The 22,068-nt window shown below is 40.2% G+C and overlaps 1 protein-coding gene across 1 annotated transcript in view; it reads right to left on the bottom strand.

The window, feature by feature from the left end:
* The window catches only part of Stpg2 (sperm tail PG rich repeat containing 2), a 504,407-nt gene that overhangs the window by 293,912 nt on the left and 188,427 nt on the right, over nucleotides 1-22,068 (bottom strand). The gene's annotated exons all lie outside the window — the stretch shown is intronic.

Raw genomic sequence — 22,068 nt, 5'->3', positions numbered from 1 at the left:
TGCAGGGATGGTTTAATATACGAAAATCCATCAATGTAATCCATTATATAAACAAACTCAAAGACAAAAACCACATGATCATCTCGTTAGATGCAGAAAAAGCATTTGACAAGATCCAACACCCATTCATGATAAAAGTTTTGGAAAGATCAGGAATTCAAGGCCCATACCTAAACATAATAAAAGCAATCTACAGCAAACCAGTAGCCAACATCAAAGTAAATGGAGAGAAGCTGGAAGCAATCCCACTAAAATCAGGGACTAGACAAGGCTGCCCACTTTCTCCCTACCTTTTCAACATAGTACTTGAAGTATTAGCCAGAGCAATTCGACAACAAAAGGAGATCAAGGGGATACAAATTGGAAAAGAGGAAGTCAAAATATCACTTTTTGCAGATGATATGATAGTATATATAAGTGACCCTAAAAATTCCACCAGAGAACTCCTAAACCTGATAAACAGCTTTGGTGAAGTAGCTGGATATAAAATTAACTCAAACAAGTCAATGGCCTTTCTCTACACAAAGAATAAACAGGCTGAGAAAGAAATTAGGGAAACAACACCCTTCTCAATAGTCACAAATAATATAAAATATCTCGGCGTGACTCTAACTAAGGAAGTAAAAGATCTGTATGATAAAAACTTCAAGTCTCTGAAGAAAGAAATTAAAGAAGATCTCAGAAGATAGAAAGATCTCCCATGCTCATGGATTGGCAGGATCAACATTGTAAAAATGGCTATCTTGCCAAAAGCAATCTACAGATTCAATGCAATCCCCATCAAAATTCCAACTCAATTCTTCAACGAATTAGAAGGAGCAATTTGCAAATTCATCTGGAATAACAAAAAACCTAGGATAGCAAAAACTCTTCTCAAGGATAAAAGAACCTCTGGTGGAATCACCATGCCTGACCTAAAGCTTTACTACAGGGCAATTGTGATAAAAACTGCATGGTACTGGTATAGAGACAGACAAGTAGACCAATGGAATAGAATTGAAGACCCAGAAATGAACCCACACACCTATGGTCACTTGATCTTCCACAAGGGAGCTAAAACCATCCAGTGGAAGAAAGACAGCATTTTCAACAATTGGTGCTGGCACAACTGGTTGTTATCATGTAGAAGAATGCGAATCGATCCATACTTATCTCCTTGTACTAAGGTCAAATCTAAGTGGATCAAGGAACTTCACATAAAACCAGAGACACTGAAACTTATAGAGGAGAAAGTGGGGAAAAGCCTTGAAGATATGGGTACAGGGGAAAAATTCCTGAACAGAACAGCAATGGCTTGCTCTGTAAGATCGAGAATTGACAAATGGGACCTAATGAAACTCCAAAGTTTCTGCAAGGCAAAAGACACCGTCAATAAGACAAAAAGACCACCAACAGATTGGGAAAGGATCTTTACCTCTCCTAAATCAGATAGGGGACTAATATCCAACATATATAAAGAACTCAAGAAGGTGGACTTCAGAAAATCAAATAACCCCATTAAAAAATGGGGCTCAGAACTGAACAAAGAATTCTCACCTGAGGAATACCGAATGGCAGAGAAGCACCTGAAAAAATGCTCAACATCCTTAATCATCAGGGAAATGCAAATCAAAACAACCCTGAGATTCCACCTCACACCAGTCAGAATGGCTAAGATCAAAAATTCAGGTGACAGCAGATGCTGGCGTGGATGTGGAGAAAGAGGAACACTCCTCCATTGTTGGTGGGATTGCAGGCTTGTACAACCACTCTGGAAATCAGTCTGGTGGTTCCTCAGAAAACTGGATATAGTACTACCGGAGGATCCAGCAATACCTCTCCTGGGCATATATCCAGAAGATGCCCCAACTGGTAAGAAGGACACATGCTCCACTATGTTCATAGCAGCCTTATTTATAATAGCCAGAAGCTGGAAGGAACCCAGATGCCCCTCAACAGAGGAATGGATACAGAAAATGTGGTACATCTACACAATGGAGTACTACTCAGCTATTAAAAAGAATGAATTTATGAAATTCCTAGCCAAATGGATGGACCTGGAGGGCATCATCCTGAGTGAGGTAACACAATCACAAAGGAACTCACACAATATGTACTCACTGATAAGTGGATATTAGCCCAAAACCTAAGATACCCAAGATATAAGATACAATTTCCTAAACACATGAAACTCAAGAAAAATGAAGACTGAAGTGTGAACACTATGCCCCTCCTTAGAAGTGGGAACAAAACACCCTTGGAAGGAGTTACAGAGACAAAGTTTGGAGCTGAGATAAAAGGATGGACCATGTAGACACTACCATATCCGGGGATCCATCCCATAATCAGCTTCCAAATGCTGACACCATTGCATACACTAGCAAGATTATGCTGAAAGGACCCTGATATAGCTGTCTCTTGTCAGAGTATGCCTGGGCCTAGCAAACATAGAAGTGGATGCTCACAGTCGGCTATTGGATGGATCACATGGCCCCCAATGAAGGAGCTAAAGAAAGTACCAAAGAAGCTAAAGGGATCTGCAACCCTATAGGTGGAACAACATTATGATCTAACCAGTACCCCGGAGCTCTTGACTCTAGCTGCATATGCATCAAAAGATGGCCTAGTCGGCCATCACTGGAAAGAGAGGCCCATTGGACACGCAAACTTTATATGCCCCAGTACAGGGGAACGCCAGGGCCATAAAAGGGGAGTGGGTGGGTAGGGGAGAGGGGGTGGGTGGCTATGGGGGACTTTTGGTATAGCATTGCAAATGTAAATGAGCGAAATACCTAATAAAAAATGGAAAAAAAAAATAAAAAAATAAACACATGCGTGGTTGTCAATGCTCGGCTCACTCCCTCCTTTTGACTCAGTTCAGGGTCCAGCCCAGGACATGGTGCCAACAACAATAAGGGTGTGTCATCCTGCTTCTACTAACCCAGTTAAGAAGTTCTGTCGCAGACATACAATAGGCAATACCAATCCAGAAAATTCTTTATTGAGATTTCCTTCCCAAGTGATTCCAGTTGTGTCAAATTGATAAAAACTCATCACCATAACCATAAGTATTTGAACTCTGTTCGTGTGTGTGTGTGTGTGTGTGTGTGTGTGTGTGTAGCAGAATCTTCTTTCCAACACAAAAGCTAAAAATATCTGATTCTCATTTTTCTGATCTCATTTTCTTTTAAAACTAGGACATGAATTTAGGCCATAGGCTTAAACGCTAGCTTTTCAAAGAAATAGAGAACATTAGCATTTCATTCTAGTTCAGGAGACCCGCAGAACTAGTGGGTACTCCTCCCAGGAACAGACAGAAGCAGAAATGAGAGATCCAAGAGGTCTCATGGAATAAAGCATAGGCCCAAATGCAAGGCAAGGACAAATCAGACCTGCCTGACTTCCTCATCCAGGAGACAAGGACCCTATGCAACACTTATCCACTTGATGTCTGCAGAATTCTTAGTGCAGCATGCTACGGTTAGTGACACATCTACCATCACTGTCACAGTCTTCAGTTGATGGCCCTGTAGGACACCCTCAATGATACCCACACACTTTAGAAAAAAGATGCTGGCAGGACACTGATAGGAAAACCTTCTAATACACTAAATCCCAAACAAACACAAAAGGAACCATTCGAGAGGAGTTCAGTTGTTCCGCTGCATCCCAGGCAGTTAAACTCACTGGCTCCAATCCCTTGCAGGAGGGTGAGTCCACCTGTTCATACTGTACCCAGGTCATTTCATAAACTCTGTGATTTCATTCAGTACTCTCCAACTGAAAGCCTGTGGAAAGTCCTCATATTCAGAACCGTTAGATTTCTCACTTTACAACCTCAGGTGCCACTTCCTGCTGTCATCCAAAATCAGAATGTCCCAATTCCAGTGTTTGCTGCCACTCTGACATATGAGATTCCCTGTCTGTTCTGGGCCCCGTGTCTGAAAGTGTACATGGGCTCTAATTTTCCAACACTGTCGTTATCAACACTGACTTAACCTCAGCACTGCTAACAAATCAAATGAGCATCTGACCCATGAGGTATTGTCCATGCTGTGACAAATCAGAAGCAAAAGCAGGACCTGATTTTTAGCAACAGAGTAATATATACATATATGTGTGTATATATGTGTGTCTCTGTAGGTTCATGAATGCATGCATGTATGCATACCTGTGCTTATGGACTGCTCTGGTGATTTCTTCTGGTAGCTTTATAAAATGAGTTGATGAGGATAATCTCAAAAAATACACATGTGGAATCTTCCTCAACCCAGTAAGAATTCAAGACCCACGGAATGCCACAGTGACAATCCCCTCTCTCCTCTGAAATGGACTGAAATGACTTTGGACAAACTTAGCTGGCTAACACCAGAATGGAAAGGCATGCCCCGAGTTGCACACAGAGAAACTGGCCACCAGAATGCACAGCAATACATCTTATGTTGCATAGCTTCTCTTGGCCTAGGATTGCAACCTTTGAGCATTTTCAGACTGGGTCAGGCACAGACCTGTGGGTCCCAGAGACGTAGCATTACTGCCATCGGGGAACCCTCAGGGGAAACACACCCCACAGGCCTGCTTCTTCCTCCATAGCATCTGAATGTATTGTACCAGCCATTTCAGCCCATCTCAGGGCAGCTGCCAAACGGATAGGAAGCTTTTCATGGCTGACATTTGTTCTTGCAATATTTGTCGTTTTCTCTTGAAACAGAGCACTACAAAATGGCCTACAAGATTCCAACTTCTAAACTACACCCCCCTTATTAGTTAAGTATAGTAAATGCTTCTTGACTTGTGAGTTTATTTCCTGATGTAGTTACCTCAATATTCACTTTACCTATGTGTGCAGCTGTGCATTTGCAAATAAAATTAGATTGTTCTGGTAAATTTAACCTTTGAAAAATACTGACAGAGACTATTTATTTCTGAATTGCTTTTCATCCCAACACTGTTACTTGTATATCATCTTTTAAAATTGATAACATTTTAATCTTTGTTTAAGGTTATGGGGAGCTGCAAAGACAAGGGGGTTTTGTGCACCAAACTCAAGAAGGCGCACTTTCTGAGTGAGCCAAGACTTCAGGTGCTTTGCTTCCCTGTGGGCATTTACTGGGTTTCAGCAAAGGCCAGAGCGGCTTTGTCAAGGATTAATCTAAGGGAAAGTGGAATTAACAGAGCTTTTCAAGGTCACATCGACAAAAATACAAGAATAAAACACATGGAGGCTAAAACCACAGCTGATGCTCACTGCGGAGCACATGAAAATCCACAACAGGAAAAAGCAGAGAGTATTTCTCCTGCAGCTAAGTGGTTCTCCGGATTCACATTATAGCAAGAGTCAAATAGATACTTTAAAGCTTGCTAGTTTTGTCTCAACTTGACATGATCTAGAGTCATTTAGAAAAAGGGACTCTCCCTTGAGAAAATGCCTCCATAAGACTGGTCAAGAAGTGAATCACTTAACTAGTGATTGATATGTGAGCGTCCAGCCCATTGTGGTTCATGCTACCCCTTGGACAGTGGTCCTGGGTACTGCACGAAGGCAGACTGAACAAGCCATAAGAGCAAGCAAGTAAGCAGCATTCATTGATGACCTCTGCTTCAGTTCCTGCCTCCAGGTTCCTGCGTCGAGCTCCGCCCTGACTTTTAATGGTCAACAAGCTATAAGACGAAATAAACCCTTTCCTCTCCAGGTTGATTTTGGTCATGTTCTTTTACAACCATTGAAACATCTATTAAGACAGATATTAACTTCTTCCTACTGTGAGGTCCAGAGTACTTGCTTAGGAGTTCTGGTGGTTTGAATAAGAATGCCCCTCATAAACTCATACACCTAGTTTGTACACCTAGAGAAGTGTGTAAACAGGTTTGACTTTGGTGTTTCATATGCTCAAACCAGGTCCAGTATCTCTCCCTCCTCTGTTTCTGGTGATAGTTCTTATACATATCATAGTTTACCTTTAAATGTCAATCATTATGATCTACAATAAAACTGACTTTATGCTATTGTATTATGCATAATTCATTCCAGCTGCTCTTTCATGGCTAAGAGATTTATTAAAATAGTTTAAGATTTCAGCCTAAATGTCCCAAATACATAATTATAAAAGGCAATTAAAAAAACTCTTTGACAAAAGTTTGTCACATTGTGAAGTGACTTAAAAAGACTTCCAGCTTTCAACCAAAGCTGTCAATCAAAATCTTTAGTCAAATATATACTGTGAAAACTGTGTAGGTCATAAATATCATGAAGTATGTTTGAATATGCAAAAAGCTTTGATTAAAGCAATTTACCAGTACACTTATCCACATTGCTTAATTGAGGCTTTATACAGAAGACATTCAAATGATAATCAGATCATCTTTGTTAAACACACTACAGATTGTAATTAAGAACATGTTGTCTTTGCTTTTTTCAACATCTCTAATATTCATCATGATAAACATACACCTGTGGAGATATATGAATTTAAAAGCAGTATATCTTACTTTAGAAGACAAGAACATTTAAAGACAGAAATGCAACTGTATTGTGAATGATAAACAATAGGCAAAAAACAAGATCCTGGCTTCATTTTGCATGTTCTCTTGGCACATGAGATAATAGGTTATGTAATTATTCTGTGTTATTAAAGGAACTAGAACTATGTTCTATCACATGACACATAGGCCTGGGGATGGGAGGAACAACAAAAAGTGCCATAGACAGAAATGCTATGACAAAAGCCATTGTTTCCTCGCTGCTGCTCTCAGAGCTCTCTGGGCCAGGCCAGCTGCCCTGAGCAGCCAACTATCTCAGGGACCTTCATTCCCCCACCACCTTCCTCAGCGTGCAGATCCTAAGCCATAGAGGCAAGCTTCCCTTTGCCCTCCTGTCGCAGACCCTTTTCGGTCCCTGTCTGCGTAGAACGGGTCTCTGGTTGCAGGTGGACAAGGAGTCGGCAAATGAATGACAGACAGAATCAACATAAGAGATTGTGTAGAATCTGAATGTAATGTTTCAAGTCGAGCATCATACTTTTTATACAGAAGAGCGACAAGTAACCAGGTGAGATACATCCGCTCAGTCAGAGTGACACAATACAAAAGGAATGTATCCATCATAAGAAGGCGGGGACCAGGTCACTGCCACTAAGAACTGAGCCAGGTGTAATGCTAGCCTATTGTTAAGCCCACCACCAGGGGTTCTTAGTAAATGTCTAATTATGCTGTTTCTTTGGGCCTAGTGAAGAAACCTGTCTCAGGGGGGTTCCCTAATTCTTTCATGGTAAACCCACCTATTCTCTAAGCCATTGTGAATTCCCTTGTCTGGGTAAGACTGGCTATTGTCCCAAATAAATACTCTGCAGACCAGCCATGAGCTATTGCAGCTCCATTCTTTGTAATGCTTAATTAGTTTCACTGTCTCTACTAGAAGTAAATTTGAATGTTACTAAATAGGTAACCTTCTCACTGAATTCCAAGTTTGTCAGCTTCAAGGATTTTCTAGGACGTTGGAACACTGGTGGAGGCTTACCTGTGTCAGAATTCAATCTTTAAAGACACTTATAATAAAATAATACTGAAAGAGAGCACGTGTATCCATACACCAGACTAATGCGGGGATAGGGTATGAGTATACGGGTTATGAGAATGCCTGGTTCCAGGAGGTTAAGTTTCCTTGAAACTCCCTGCCTCTCGTGAGTGCTTCCAGGCCTCTCGGCCTGCCAAGCAAACTTTACTGGAGTGTTCGTAGCACCCTCCCATCTTCAAGGCTCACTGAACCCTCTTGGCCAAGCCAAGCTACTCTGTGCAGCCTGCTATCCCAAGGTGTCCTCCATTCTCTCGCAACCTTTCCTACAACATTGATCAGAACTGAGGCTCCTGAAACATACAGGCTTGTGGGTCCTAGTCGTACAGACCTTCAGGTCCTGAACCATACAAGCAAACCATACCCATCAGCGGCCTGTCATACCAGGACTATCAAGGTTCACCTACCTCTCAATACCTACAACCACAGAAAGTCCTGAGACCAAAACCATCAAGACGGCTAAAGGCGCTGGAAAGAACACAATCAACAAAACCCAGGACAATATATCACCTCCAGAGCACAGCCACCCCACCACAGCAAGCCCTGGATATCCTAACAGAATGGAAACGCAAGAAAATGGCCTTAAATACAATCTTATAAAGATGATAGAGGCCTTTAAGTAGGAAATGAATAAACCCCTTAAGGAAATACAGGCAAATACAATCAAACAGATAGAGGTCTTTAAAGAGGAAATAAATAAGTCCCTTAAAGACATACAGGAAAATAAAATTAAATAGGTGAAAGAAATAAATAAAATTGTTCAAAATCTGAAAGTGGAAATAGAAGCAATAAAGAAACCACGAACTGAGGTGATCTCAGAGGTGGAAAACCTAGGGAGGAGAACAGAAACAACAGATGCAAACATCCCCAACAGAAGACAGGAGGGGGAGGAGAGAATCTCAGGTGTAAAAGATACAAGAGAAGAAATTCATACATCAGTCAAAGAAAATGTTAACACTAAATTATTCCTGACACAAAACATCCAGGAAATCTGGGATACCATGAAAAGACCTAACCTAAGAATAATAGGAATAGAAGAAGGTGAAAGGTCCCAGCTCCAAGGCCCAGAAAATATTCTCAACAAGACTGTAGAAGAAAACTTTCCCAACCTAAATAAATAGATGCCTATAAACACACAAGAACCTTATAGAACACCAATTAGACTGGACTAAAAAAGAAAATATTCCTACCATGTAATCAAAACTCAAAATCTACCAAACAAGGAAAGAATATTTAAAGCAGCAAGGGGAAAAGATCAGGTAATATACAAAGGCAGACAGATCAGAATTACACCTGACTTCATAATAGAGACTCCAAATTCCAGAAGAGCTTACCTTCATAGGTTTTAGAGTTGCAATATCTTGGAACATCTTAAAAAAAAAAAAAAAAAAAAAAAAACAGGTGCCAACCTGAACTACTAACCACGGTTTTACTGTATCTTATTATCAGATCACTATGGATTAAGGCTGGACATCCACAACAACAGAAACACTGGAAAGCCTACACACTCAACTGAACAACTCTCTACTCAATGATCTCTGGGTCAGAGAAGAAATAAAGACAGAAATTAAAGACTTTCTAGAGTTCAATGAAGGCACAAAAAACCAAATTTACAAAACACAATGAAAGAATGCTAAGAAGAAAGTTCATAGCTCTAAGTGCCTCCATAAAGAAATTAGGAAGCTCTCCTATCAGCAATTAAAACTACACTGAAAACTCTAGGAAAAAAAAAGAAGAAGAAGAAGAAGAAGCAAACACACCAAAGAGGAGTAGAAGGCAGGAAATGATATCAAAATGAGGGCTGAAAACAATGAGTGATAAACAAAGAAAGCAATATAAAATATCAACAAAACCAAGAGATAGAGTCACAGAGACAGACAGACAGACAGACAGACAGACAGACAGACAGACAGACAGAGAGGGGAAGTGGGAGGAGAATGGAGGCCAACCTGATGTTATCAATATGTTAGAATAATTGGGATAAAGCTTTATCATTATCAATTGGCTCTGAAATTATTGTATTGGCATCTTGTAAATTGTGATATTATTGATACATAAATCTGGTTGGTTAATTAAGCATTAAGAGTCATGATTCTACAGGGTTACTGGGTATTGTGATGTGATGGCTGACCATGAGGTGAGTGGAGCATTGTATGGTAGAGAGAGGAACTGAGGGGGTGTGTGGGGGGACACCAGAGAGATTACTATTATTTATTATTTATACAGATGTATATACATAAAAATTACATTAAAGAAATATATTTATTTTAATACTTATTATTTTACTTGTCAGAATAAGGACAATGAAAAGATAAATTTCTGACTAGGATACAAAGTTTTCTCAAAAAAATCTTACATCTATCTATGCTACAAGCGCACAGACTGATTACTGTTCTCGGTACTGGGAAGAGTGAGACTCCAAGGAGGGATCTCCAAGCACCAGAGGCTCTACTGTCACTCAGCATCTTAGTTTTTCCAAGTTTCCCACATTTAGATTGTGATCCTCACACTCATAATCTCAAGACACTGCCCACAGCTCTTTTCACAGCTGTCTCATTTGGAAAAGGAAAAGGGAAAATGTCAAAAGCAAAGAAGATATTTTACTAATAACTTCAAGAACTGACATGAAATTCACTCAAACTTTTCTGGAGATCACATCTAGAAAAGTTTGTTTTCTTTGTTTAAAAATATACCAAATAAGTACAATAGGGCAGCAAGGGGAAGATGAGTGGAGTAGTTGTTTTACCTTGGTTGCTTGTTCTCATAAACACAGTCAGTTGTTTGCATAGTAATAAAAGAACAAATGTGGGCAGCATGACCTACAGCTATCAGAAAAGTTCTATGCCTTTAGGGCTATTAGAACTTCAAAACTCCACATGCTTCAGATACTGATCTGAATACTGCACTTCTTGGCAAAAACTTTTCACATAAGCCTGACTGACTTTATTCTCTACTTCTATGTGTGCCTGGAGTGGGTGGAGATGGTATCTGTATGCACATGCGTGTGGAGGCCAGAGGTCTATGTCATTCTTCACAGAAATTTTTAAGACAAGAACTTTACTTAGCATGGGGCTCACCCATTTGATGAGACTAGTTAGCAATCCCTAGCAAGCCTCAGGGATTCTACTATGCACTGAGATTACAAGTGCCTACCTGGTTTTCTACATGGTTTCTAGGATCCTGAACTTAGTAACCATACTTGTACACTCACACTCTCCCAATTCATTCAGTTCCAGAGCCCAATTCTCTCATTCTTCCTCGTCATTTAGGTCTTACCTTTCATCTGTTGACTCCCTTCGGCTCTCTGTAAATATGCTCTCAGAAATTTCAGCTCTTATATTTTTACTTGGAATAAATAACAAATTTATTTTGATACTTTTGTTTAATAATGGGAATGGGTGGGTAGGGAAGTGGGGGGAGGGTATGGGGGACTTTTGGGATAGCATTCTAAATGTAATTGAGGAAAACACATAATAATAAAAAATATTTTAAAAATTTCTAAAATCTAACTCTGAATTTTATCTAATCCTTTGAATTCTGTTTGTCCCCTTACTACTTATTAAGTTTTATGCCAGATATGCCAAAATTAAATGCATACTTTAGCCATTAAAAAAAGAAAACCTATCACATATATCCATAAAATGTATGCATAAGGATATGCACATAGAAACAGACATGTAGAGATAAACACATAGGGGTATGTACACAGATATACAAATAGGAATATACATGTAGGTCTATGCACATGGGGTATACATGTAGAGATATATACAATGGGGATATACAATCTTTATTTGGAAAGTATCCATTTAGCTCATCACTATATCTTCAAAGAAGATAATTGTCCCCATAAATACTGATCAATAATTTTTAACCAGTAAGTAAACACATTAGTTAATGAATGACTCTATAGCGACACTGCACCCATATTTAACCTTGTTCCTGAGTCTCCTATGATGGCAGGCCACTAAGTCTTCAAAGTACTTTACACACACACACACACACACACACACACACACACACAATGCATAAATGCCTTGCCTATAAGCAATCTCATATTGAATGTATGTTCAGTTGCTCGTTTCCCTAACAAGGTTCCTGTTTTCAGCACAGGTTAATGCGATGTTGACTTCAGCAGCTAAAGACAAGAATGGAGAGATCCAAGCAGGCTTCACTCAGAGAGTCTCTAGGTAGTAAAATCTGGTGAATAGTTGATGAGGGACCCATTTTCTTCTCTTCAATATCACACAGTAGATTTTTATTTTTGATTATTGCATTTTCATAACTGCCTTTAATGTTGGTTTATGTAGAAAAGAATGAACAGCAGTGACCTTTAGAGTCTTCTTCCTTTTATACACTAATCTTACTCAACAAAAACTGAAAGCAGCTATCACTAACTAGAGAAAAAGTTTTCTTTTAACTCAGAAGTTACTTCTTTTATAACACTTAGTGTGATAGGAAGAAAATGACTATAAAAGAGACATAATTATCTCAGAATTGGTTGGACAGATTCAGACACTATAATCATCCCGCTAAATTTAGGCATAAATTTTGAGTGTGATTTGTGAGGAATGTACAGATTTAAATATACAAGGTTCGTATTCATTAACTCTGTGGAAAATATTTACAAGTAAGATGTCAGAAATTTGTTACATCCAAACTTATTTGAACCCAAATGAACCCTACCTTTATGTACACATGTCCAGGATGACAAGAGCTACTTTTATATGAAATACTATAGAACTCTAAGTCAAAATACCTAGATTATATTAACAACCTGATTTTCAGAATTAGAACAGTTCTGGAACCCTCAGACCCTCTATGACCACCATGCCAGCCATGAGGAATCCAGAGCTGTGCCTCTGTATTCAGTGATGTACATTATGGAATCATATACTTTGGACGCCGCCTGAACCACGGTAAGGCTAAGCAATGAGCCACAGTGGGTTTTGCAAACTTTAAATAAACCACAATCTTACTAAATACCTCAAAAATAATTTTCATTATATCTAAAGAGAGGAGAGATGTTGGCAAGAAGGAATAACCATGAGGGAGGAGAAAAGAGAGAGAGTTGATTAAGAGAGAGGATGTTGGGGCCACAGGGAATGCACACATATAGGAAACTATTATGTTAACAGTCTATGATAAATAACAGTTTGCAGATTATTGGCTGACATCTTGATAGAGAAGGATAAATAATACTTTTGAACTCTTGTGTCCATAAAAACTATGTCTTTAGACAAATGAAATGCAATTTAAATACTCCACTTTCTTCTAGACTTAAGCAGTGCTTAATACAGAACACTAAACACCTCCATAAGATGACATAGAATTAGTATCAAATTTAATAGTACATTTCTCAGTAACACATTTTTTTAATTTAAAACATGGGTACCAGCTAAGCTGGATTAAACCTAGAAACTCCAGTAAAGACTACAGTACGGTGATGGCTATTCTTGGTTGTCAACTTGACTATAACTGGAATGAACTACAATTCAGAAATGGAGGGGACAACTATAATCTGGATCATGAGATCGGAAGACAAAGTACCTTTGATCCAGATCTTAAAGCTAGAAGGCACAAGTTTTTGATCCAGATCTTGAGATGGAAGAACACACTCTACTAATCTAGATCTTAAAGATGGATTACACACATTTTTAATCGAGATCTTGAGGCACACCTTTAATCTGGACCATACCTTATGCTAGAAGCCCATATAAGGACAATGGAAGGAAGAATGATTTGTTCATTCTTCACCTGCTTGTCTCCACTTTGCCAGTACATCCATTCCTTTGCTGGCATTGGATCCTATTTCTTTAAGATTCCAGCTTAAACAGAAGACCAGCTGAGGCACCCAGACTCATGGGACTGAGCAACTACTAAATCTTGGACTTTGCATTCATAGCTGGCCATTGCTGGATAAGTTAGAATTTAGCCTGGAAGTCATTCCAATAAATTTCATTCATTCCAATAAATTTCATTCATTCATATATATATTATATATATATATATATATATATATATATATATATACATATATATATATATATATATATATATATATATATATATATATATATATATATATTCTAGAGAATCCTGAGTAACACAACTTCCTGACATATTCTTTGCATTGTAACATCTCATGCTTGGAGCCACAGATCTGAAGTCCTGGTTCCCATGCTATAGCGAGGGCCTGCTCTCTCTTCCTAGAAGCTGTGCATGCCTTTCCATGCAGCTTCTCCATCTTCAGCGCAGCAGCAAGCCATGGAGTCTTTTACTTCTCATTTCTCTGACTTCTCCCGCCTGGAGAAAATACCTGTTACTAATGACTTATGGGATTAACTGGGGCCATCAGGATAGCAAGAATAACCTCTCCCTTTTAACATCAACTGGGGCATTTACAGGTGAGCAAAATCAAACAATCAGCAGACTGTATTTATATACTCGTGTGTGTGTGTGTGTGTGTGTGTGTGTGTGTGTGTGTGTGTGTGTAAAACAATAATTAAAAAAAACTGGACCATAGCAACGGCCATGAGTTGAAGACAGAGCAGCAGGAGGTGAGCACAGAAAGAGCTGGGGAAAGGGGAGAAATTATGTAAATCACATGAGATTTTTTAAAATTAAAATAAATAATTTTAAAAGCTCAATTGTGGTTCCCTGCTGCTGGCACAATTGGTTTGGAACAGATGTTGTGTTCCACTCACCAGTGATCCTAAGATTGTGTGGAGAGTCCTCTGGGGACCATGGGACTGTCCGCCAAGTTTACACCCAAGGTGACCCGGACCTGGCGAACATCAATATGAACTAACCAGTGCCCCCACCCCCAAGGGCTCCTTGGAACTATACCACCAATCAAAGAAACACATGGTGGAACTTGTGGCGCTAGCTATATATGTAGCAGAGGATGGCTTAGTTGGTCATCAATGGGAGGAGAAGCCCTTGGTCCTATGAAGGCTCTATGCCCCAGTATAGGGGAATGCCAGGACCAGGAATGGGAGTGGGTGGGGGTTGGGAAGCAGGGGGGAGGGGAGAGGAGAGAGGGGATTTTCGGAGGGGAAACTAGGAAAGGGGATATCATTTGAAACATAAATAAAGAAAATATCTAATAAAAAATGGGGGGAAAAAAGCTCAATTGTGCCATGTTGTAATTTAACCAGGACAATGGTGTTCCATCTCAGTCACAGATTCAGAAGTCAGGATCAGCACTGTCAGGAGACATTTAGATATTTGTGACAATAAAAATATTGTTCACAAGATGAGAGGCATCATGTTATTCATAGTCCACATATCTTTCAGGAAGGCTCATGCCAAATAACTGAGACAAACCATTTTAAGCATACCACTTAAAATGGGTTTATGAACATTTAGATAGTATATTATGCTTTAAATAGCTGAATGAAATATCAATTGGAAGTCTATTGTCACATAAAGTTATACTGTCTAGCTCTTATGATTATGAACATTATGAAATCTGAAAGTATAAAATTATTGTAGGTGGCAATGGGTACTGGGAGGAAATGTCGAAGATGCACAATCTTGCCTCCATTTTCTTCAATACAAATGCAGTGGTGGCAGATGGAGCTGGCCCTGCATTCTGGAGAAATGTGATTACAAAATCCATAAAAGATGTAGCATGAAAATGATGGCAGGATGTCTTAAGAGAGTTGTACTCTTCATGGTGGAGAAGGACAAAACACATACAGACATTTAACTGTGTAGACTTTTAGTTTTTCATATTTAATCAATCACCATATTTTAAATGGAAGAATATTTTAACCTTATGTTCCATCTCAATTGCTGCCTCTCCCAGTATCCCCTGAACAGAATCCATTGTTCCCCTATTCCCCCTCCTTTTCTCATCTAAGAGGCCCACTCTCAGATTTCCTCCCACCCTGGCACATCAAGTCTCTGCAGAGCTAGGCACATTCTCTCCAAATGAACAGACAAGGCAGCATTGGGAATGGATTCCCAGACAAGCAACAGTTTTAGAGATAGCCTCTTCCTCAGCTACTGGGGACTCATATGGAGACTGAGCTGCACATCTGCTACTTATGTACTGGAGCCCTCAGTCCAGCTCATGCATGCTCTTTGGTTTGTGACTCAGTCTCTGAGTACTCTGAGGGGTCCAAGTTAGTTGACTCTGTTGATATTCCTCTGGAGTTCCTATCCCCTTCAGGGCCTTCAGTCCTTCCCACAAATCTTCCATAAGAATCCCTGACCTCCATCCAATGTTTGGCTGTGAGTATCTGCATCTGTTTCAGTAAATTGCTGAGTGGAGCCTCTCTGAGGACAGTTATGCCATGCTCCTGTCTGCAAGCATAACAGAGTATCATTAATAATGTCAATGATTGGTGCTTGCATATGGGATAAGTCACAAGTTGGGTCAGTTATTGGTTGGCCATTCCCTCAGTCTCTGCTCCATCTTTTTCCCTGCATTTTTATTAGACAGGATAAATTTTGGGTTAAAAGTGTTGTGGGTAGGTTAGTGTCCTTAACCCTCCACTGAGAGTCCTTGTTGGCTTCAGGAAATGGCCTCTTCGGGTTTCATATCCCCCTGTTATTCATCTCAGCTAAGGTCACATGAATTGATACCTAGAAGCCTCCCCCCTCCCAGATCTCTGGCATGTCTTAGAAAGACTCTCCACAGCCCTACTCACTGCAGCTGAAGATTTCCACCCATACTTCTGGCCCTCTGGCCCTCCTGTCTCTCCCCACACTTGATCTCAATTCCCCTATTTCCTTCTTCATCCCCTCTTCAACCCAGTTCCAGCCCTCTCTCTGCCTCCTATGAAATGGACAGGTTGATTAATGAAATTGAATTGAAGACCCAGAAATAAACCCACACACTTATGGACACTAATTTGTGTTTAACAAAGAAGCCAAACCACACAATAGAAAAAGAAAGCATCTTCAGCAAAGGTTGCTGGACTAAGTGGTGTCTCCATGTAGAAGAATGCAAACAGATCCATATGAATCACCCTGCACAAAACTCAAGTCCAAGTGGATCAAAGACCTCAACATAAAATCAGATACACTAATTCTCATAGAAGAGAAAGTAAGAAATAGCCTCAAATACATTGGCACAGGTGAAATTTTCCTGAACAGAACACCAATTGCTCAGGCTCTTACATTAACAATTGACAAATGGGACCTTATGAAACTACAAAGCTTCTATAGGGCAAAGGACACTGTCAATAGGACAAATTGCAGCCTACAGACTGGCAAAAGATCCTCATTAACCCTGCATCTGTCAAAGGCCTAATATTCAAAATATACAAAGAACTCAAGAAGGTAGACTCCAAAAAAACTAAATAATCTTATTTTAAAATGGAATACAGATCTCGTTACGGATGGTTGTGAGCCACCATGTGGTTGCTGGGATTTGAACTCCTGACCTTCGGAAGAGCAGTCGGGTGCTCTTACCCACTGAGCCATCTCACCAGCCCAGACTTTTGGTATAGCATTGGAAATGTAAATGAGCTAAATACCTAATAAAAAATGAAAAAAAAATAAATAAAATGGAATACAGAGCTAAAATGAGAATTCTTAACAGGAATCTCAAATGGCTGAGAAGCACTTAAAGAATTGCTCAACATCTTTAGTCATCAGAAAAAAATGCAAATCAAAAGGACCCTGAAAATTCACCTTACACAAATCAGAATAGCTAAGATCAAAAACTCAAGGAACAGCACATGCTGGGGAGGATCAAGAGAAATGGTAGCACTCCTCCAACACTGTTGGGAGTACAAACTTGTACAACTGCTCTGGAAATCAATCTTGTGGTGAAGGAGAAACTTGTGGTTTCCTTGAAAAGTCAGTAATGTCAAGTGATGTTTTGCTAGGCACACAGGTGAAAGGATGTTTTGCTAAAGCAGACACATGAAACATGTTTTCCTGAAGCAGACACAGGTGAAAGGATGTCTTACTAAAGCAGACATGTGGAAGGACACGTGATGTTTAGAAAGAATACAAACATGAAGCCACAGACAGTGGGAACAGGACCATTGGTCTGTTTTGCTCTGCCTCACTAGTCTTTGTCCATAGCACATATGTATTGGTTCGCCTTACATTGCTTTGGTAAGCTTCGCTGGTGGTGACTTTAAAGAGAGAAACTCACCAAAGAACTTCTCGTGAGGGTCCTGTCACTTCTTGCCACTTCCTTGGACCCAGGCTGGTTGGTGAGCCTCACAGTCTCTTCTGGATTGAACTGCCCTTTCTGATTCCATGTTGTGTCCTGAATGAACTGGTCTGCAGCTGCTGATTTATGGATGGTGATTGCTGAATGTACTGGACTGCCATTGCTATTTGTGTTGCTATTTTGCTAGTAGACTAGACAGCAGATATGCTAACAATGAATATTGGACTCACCCATAAAGAACTATTTGTAAACAGGTCTCTTTCCTATTAATAACTTTTTTCCATCATCTCTGGGTGGTGGGCTAGAGGAGAAATTTAACCCTTATTAAATAAAGCAGGTTTAGAAAAAAATCATGCCTACATGGTGGTTTCTCAGAAAATTAGAAATAGTTCTAATGATGACCGAATGACCCAACTATACCATTGCTGGGCATATACCCAAAAGATGCTCCCGCATAAAACAAGGACAGTTGATCTACTATGTTCATAACAGCTTTATTTTTAATACCCAGAAACTGGAAACAACCCAGATGCACCTCAAGTGAAGAATAGATACAGAAAATGTAGTTCATTTACACAGTGGGATACTATTCAGCTATTAAAAACAAGGACACCATGAATTTTGCAGGCAAATGGATGGAACTAGAAAATGTCATCCTGAGTGAGGTAATCCAACCCAATAACTGGACCTTAGCCATAAAGTACAGGATACCCGTGATACACCCGACAGACCCAAAGAAGCTAAATAAAAGTGTTTCTTCATTTAGATTCTGAGATTATTTCCCTCAAGGAAAAATATAAAATAGATATTCCTTTATAGGAGTATATTTTTAAGTTAATGTTTTCTTATGTTAATAAGGATATGTCCTTATTAAAGGCAATGAGTTGTTCTTGCATATTACTTATGCTTTCTGTCTGAGTACATGAGATCACTGAAGTGCATTGCTCACTACCTCTTCAGATCCATTAGAGTATGCTCCACACTTTTGAATGTCTGTGTTTTCAACGCAGCACTGTGTGGGCATTATCCCATTGTCTGTGGCTTGTGCTTGGTACTGAAAATTATGCTGTTAAAGATAGTTACTCTTTGATGCCTATGACAGAGACTATGGATTTTCTCATTTGCATGGTTTTTAACCTCCTTCTGCTCTGCCTTGCCGTATTTTAGAAACTGTAAAGCTGAAAACTATTTTTCATGAAAACTGTCACTGCTAGTGATCCAAGGATGATTTGTTTTTGTTATTCAAATACAGTTGTGGAAGTCTGGCTATGGAACCGAATTATGTAAAACAGGAGGCTGGACATGACGAATTCCTTACTGAAGAAAACATATTCAAGGCAGTGTGAGTCAAAATGACAGCTGAGGCAGAAGAAAACAACTCGGGCGTGCAGCTTGCTCGTCACACAGGAGCAGAGAGGTTCTGGGGGCAGCAGCTTCCAGCTGCAACTTCTCATCCCAATGTAAATCCTAAGTGCGCATGAGCAGCGCAGCTCCTGTGGCAGCCAGGAAGTGCAGGGCCACTCTGTGTGTATTCCCACACAGAAGACTACTTGGTTATTGATCTAGTTAATATTGGCACAAGTGACTAACTGACATTAAAAATCACTGCCATTTAAACTTTGCAATTTTTTTCCCTGAAACTATGCATAGTCTGTCTCTGCTGCTTTTGTTGAATAATCTACTTTTCCTTTGGGGTTCTAATATTTCACTTGCATGCATTTCAATGTATTTTCTGCTTGTCTCCCTTAGGAATTGTTTCAGCTCGTTGAATCTGAGAATTCACACTTTTCACTTGTATTGGTGGGAAAAAAGTCCCAGCCACGACCTCCCTACTTTCTTCTCCATGTTCTCTCAATTCTCCCTACTTTCTTCTCCATGTTCTCTCAATTCTCCCTACTTTCTTCTCCATGTTCTCTCAATTCTCCCTACTTTCTTCTCCATGTTCTCTCAATTAAGAGCTTCTGAAATGCCTTTTGAATGCATCCCTGAGATTCTGTGTTTTCTCCTAATGTTTCTATTGCATTTACAGCGGGTTATCTCTTCAGCACATCTTCAGAAATTCTCTCAGGTTTCTTCCAGTACATTTGTCACTTTATCAGTTTAGTTATTAACAAAACATGATGCCTGAAAGTTTTTAGCACTTTCCCTGACACATACGAGTCTGCACTGCAGGGCTAAGACAGTAGCTCCATTAAGCACCGAATGCCCAATACCTTCCTATTTTCCAACAGCCAAGCTAAAATGAGGTTCACTCTTACAATGGCCATCTGATAGAAAAATGGGTACCCTACTTCACTCCTGATTGCTTTTCAGGAACACAGAGCCTAAATGAATTAAAAGAAAACAGACTGTTATTTATTTAAGCAGTTGCAGACTGAGAAAATGGCTTAACTGGTAAAATGCTTACTGCCCATACAGGAGAACCTAAGTTCACCAGCACCTATATAAACTCTTGGTCCTATGCTACATATCTGTAACTCTAACACTGGGGTGGTACTGGCACCAGGAAACAAGCCAAACAAGCCAGACCCACAAAACTCATTGGTCAACCAGACTAGCCAAACTGATGTACTCCAAGTTTAATGAGAAACTATGTCTCAAAAAATGAATCAGACAGTGATTGATGAAGATACAGGAACCGCTAGCATACACATGCACACATACAAATGTGTGCATGTACACATGCACACATTTACACATGTACACATGCACGTGCACATGCTAGTACACACACAAAAAATGTATGCATGCCTCCTCCCCCACCCCACAAAGGCTCTTGAGTGAAATCAGGAAGACAATTAGGGATAAGAAAGAAAAAGGAACACTCCTCCATTGCTGGTGGGACTGCAAACTGTTCAACCACTCTGGAAATCAATCTGGAGGTTCCTCAGCAAAATGGAAATAGATCTACCTCAAGACTAAGCTATACCACTCCTGGGAATATACCCAAAAGATTCCCCACCATGCCACAGGAACACGTGTTTCATTATGTTCATAGCAGCTGGTTATTTGTGATAACCAGAAGCTGGAAACAACCCAGATGTCCCATGACAGAAAATGTGGTTCATGTACACAGTGGAGTACTACTCAGCTATTAAGAACGAGGACATCTTGAGTTTTGCTGGCAAATGGATGGATCTAGAAAATATCATCCTGAGTGAGGTAACTCAGACCCAAAAGGACATGCATGGTATTTACTCACTAATAAGTGAATATTAGCTAAAAAATAAAAATACAGAATACCCAAGATACAGTCCACAGAACTCTTAAAGGTCAGCAGAATGAAGTGCTCAAGTGAGGATGCCTCAGTCCCACTTGAGAGGGAGAGGAAAGCAATCACAAGTAGGGAGGGAGGGAAGGAGGGACCTGGGACAGAAAGTGGACAGGGGTTGGGGGAGGGAGGAGAGGGGAACTTGATCTGGTATTGGGTGAGGGAAAAGGACTGAAGCCCTGAGGGCCAGCAGAAAGAATGCAAACAGGAGGTTGGAAGGACCCTCCAGAATGCACCAGAGACCTGGGAAGTCAGAGACACTCAGGAATCAAATGGAGGAACCTTCGATGAAATGCCCAACAGTAGGGAGAGGAACTTATAGACCTCACCACCAGCAGGAAGACAGGGCATCAAATGAGGGAGGGGGTTGCCATCCCACTGTCAAAACTCTGACCCATAATTGTTCTTGTCTGAAAGAACTGAAGGGATGGAAATGGAGAGGATCCTGAGGAAAAGAAGTTCCAGCAACAGGCTTAAGTGGGATACAGCTCAAGGGGAGGCCCTAAGGCCTGACACTATTACTGAGGCTATGGAGTGCCCACAAAAAGGTGCCTAGAATGACCACACTCCAGAAGACCCAACAAGCAGCTGAAAGAATCAGATGAAGATATTTGCACCCAACCTTTGAACAGAAGCTGCTGACCCCTGTGGTTGAATTAGGGAAAAGCTGGAAGAAGCTGAGGAGGAGGGTGACCCTGTAGGTGGACCAGCAGTCTCAATTAACCTGGACCCCCGAGATCTCTCAAACACTGGACCATGAACCAGGGAGCATACACCATCTGATATGAGTTCCCAAAACAATACAGCAGAGGACTGCCAGGTCTGGGTTCAATCAGAAATGATGCACTTAACCCCTAAGAGACTGGAGGCCCCAGGGAGTTTAGAGGTCACGTGGGGTGAAGGTGGGGAAGGGGAGGGGAGACATCTTAGTGGAGACAGGAGGTAGGGAGGAGGTATGGGATGTCGAACAGTTGCAGAGTAGATGGGGGGAATAAGATCTGGAGTATAAATAAATAAATAAATAAATAATCCAATAAACAGAAATGCTTAAAAAATTTAATTTGAAATTTTGGAAATATAAGTTCAACAAGTCCGAATCAAAACTCA

Source organism: Mus musculus, chromosome 3 (assembly GCF_000001635.26).
Source record: "Mus musculus strain C57BL/6J chromosome 3, GRCm38.p6 C57BL/6J".
Lineage (NCBI taxonomy): Eukaryota > Metazoa > Chordata > Mammalia > Rodentia > Muridae > Mus > Mus musculus.
Note: the sequence above shows the minus strand (reverse complement) of the source record. Positions and strands in the feature narration are given on the sequence as shown.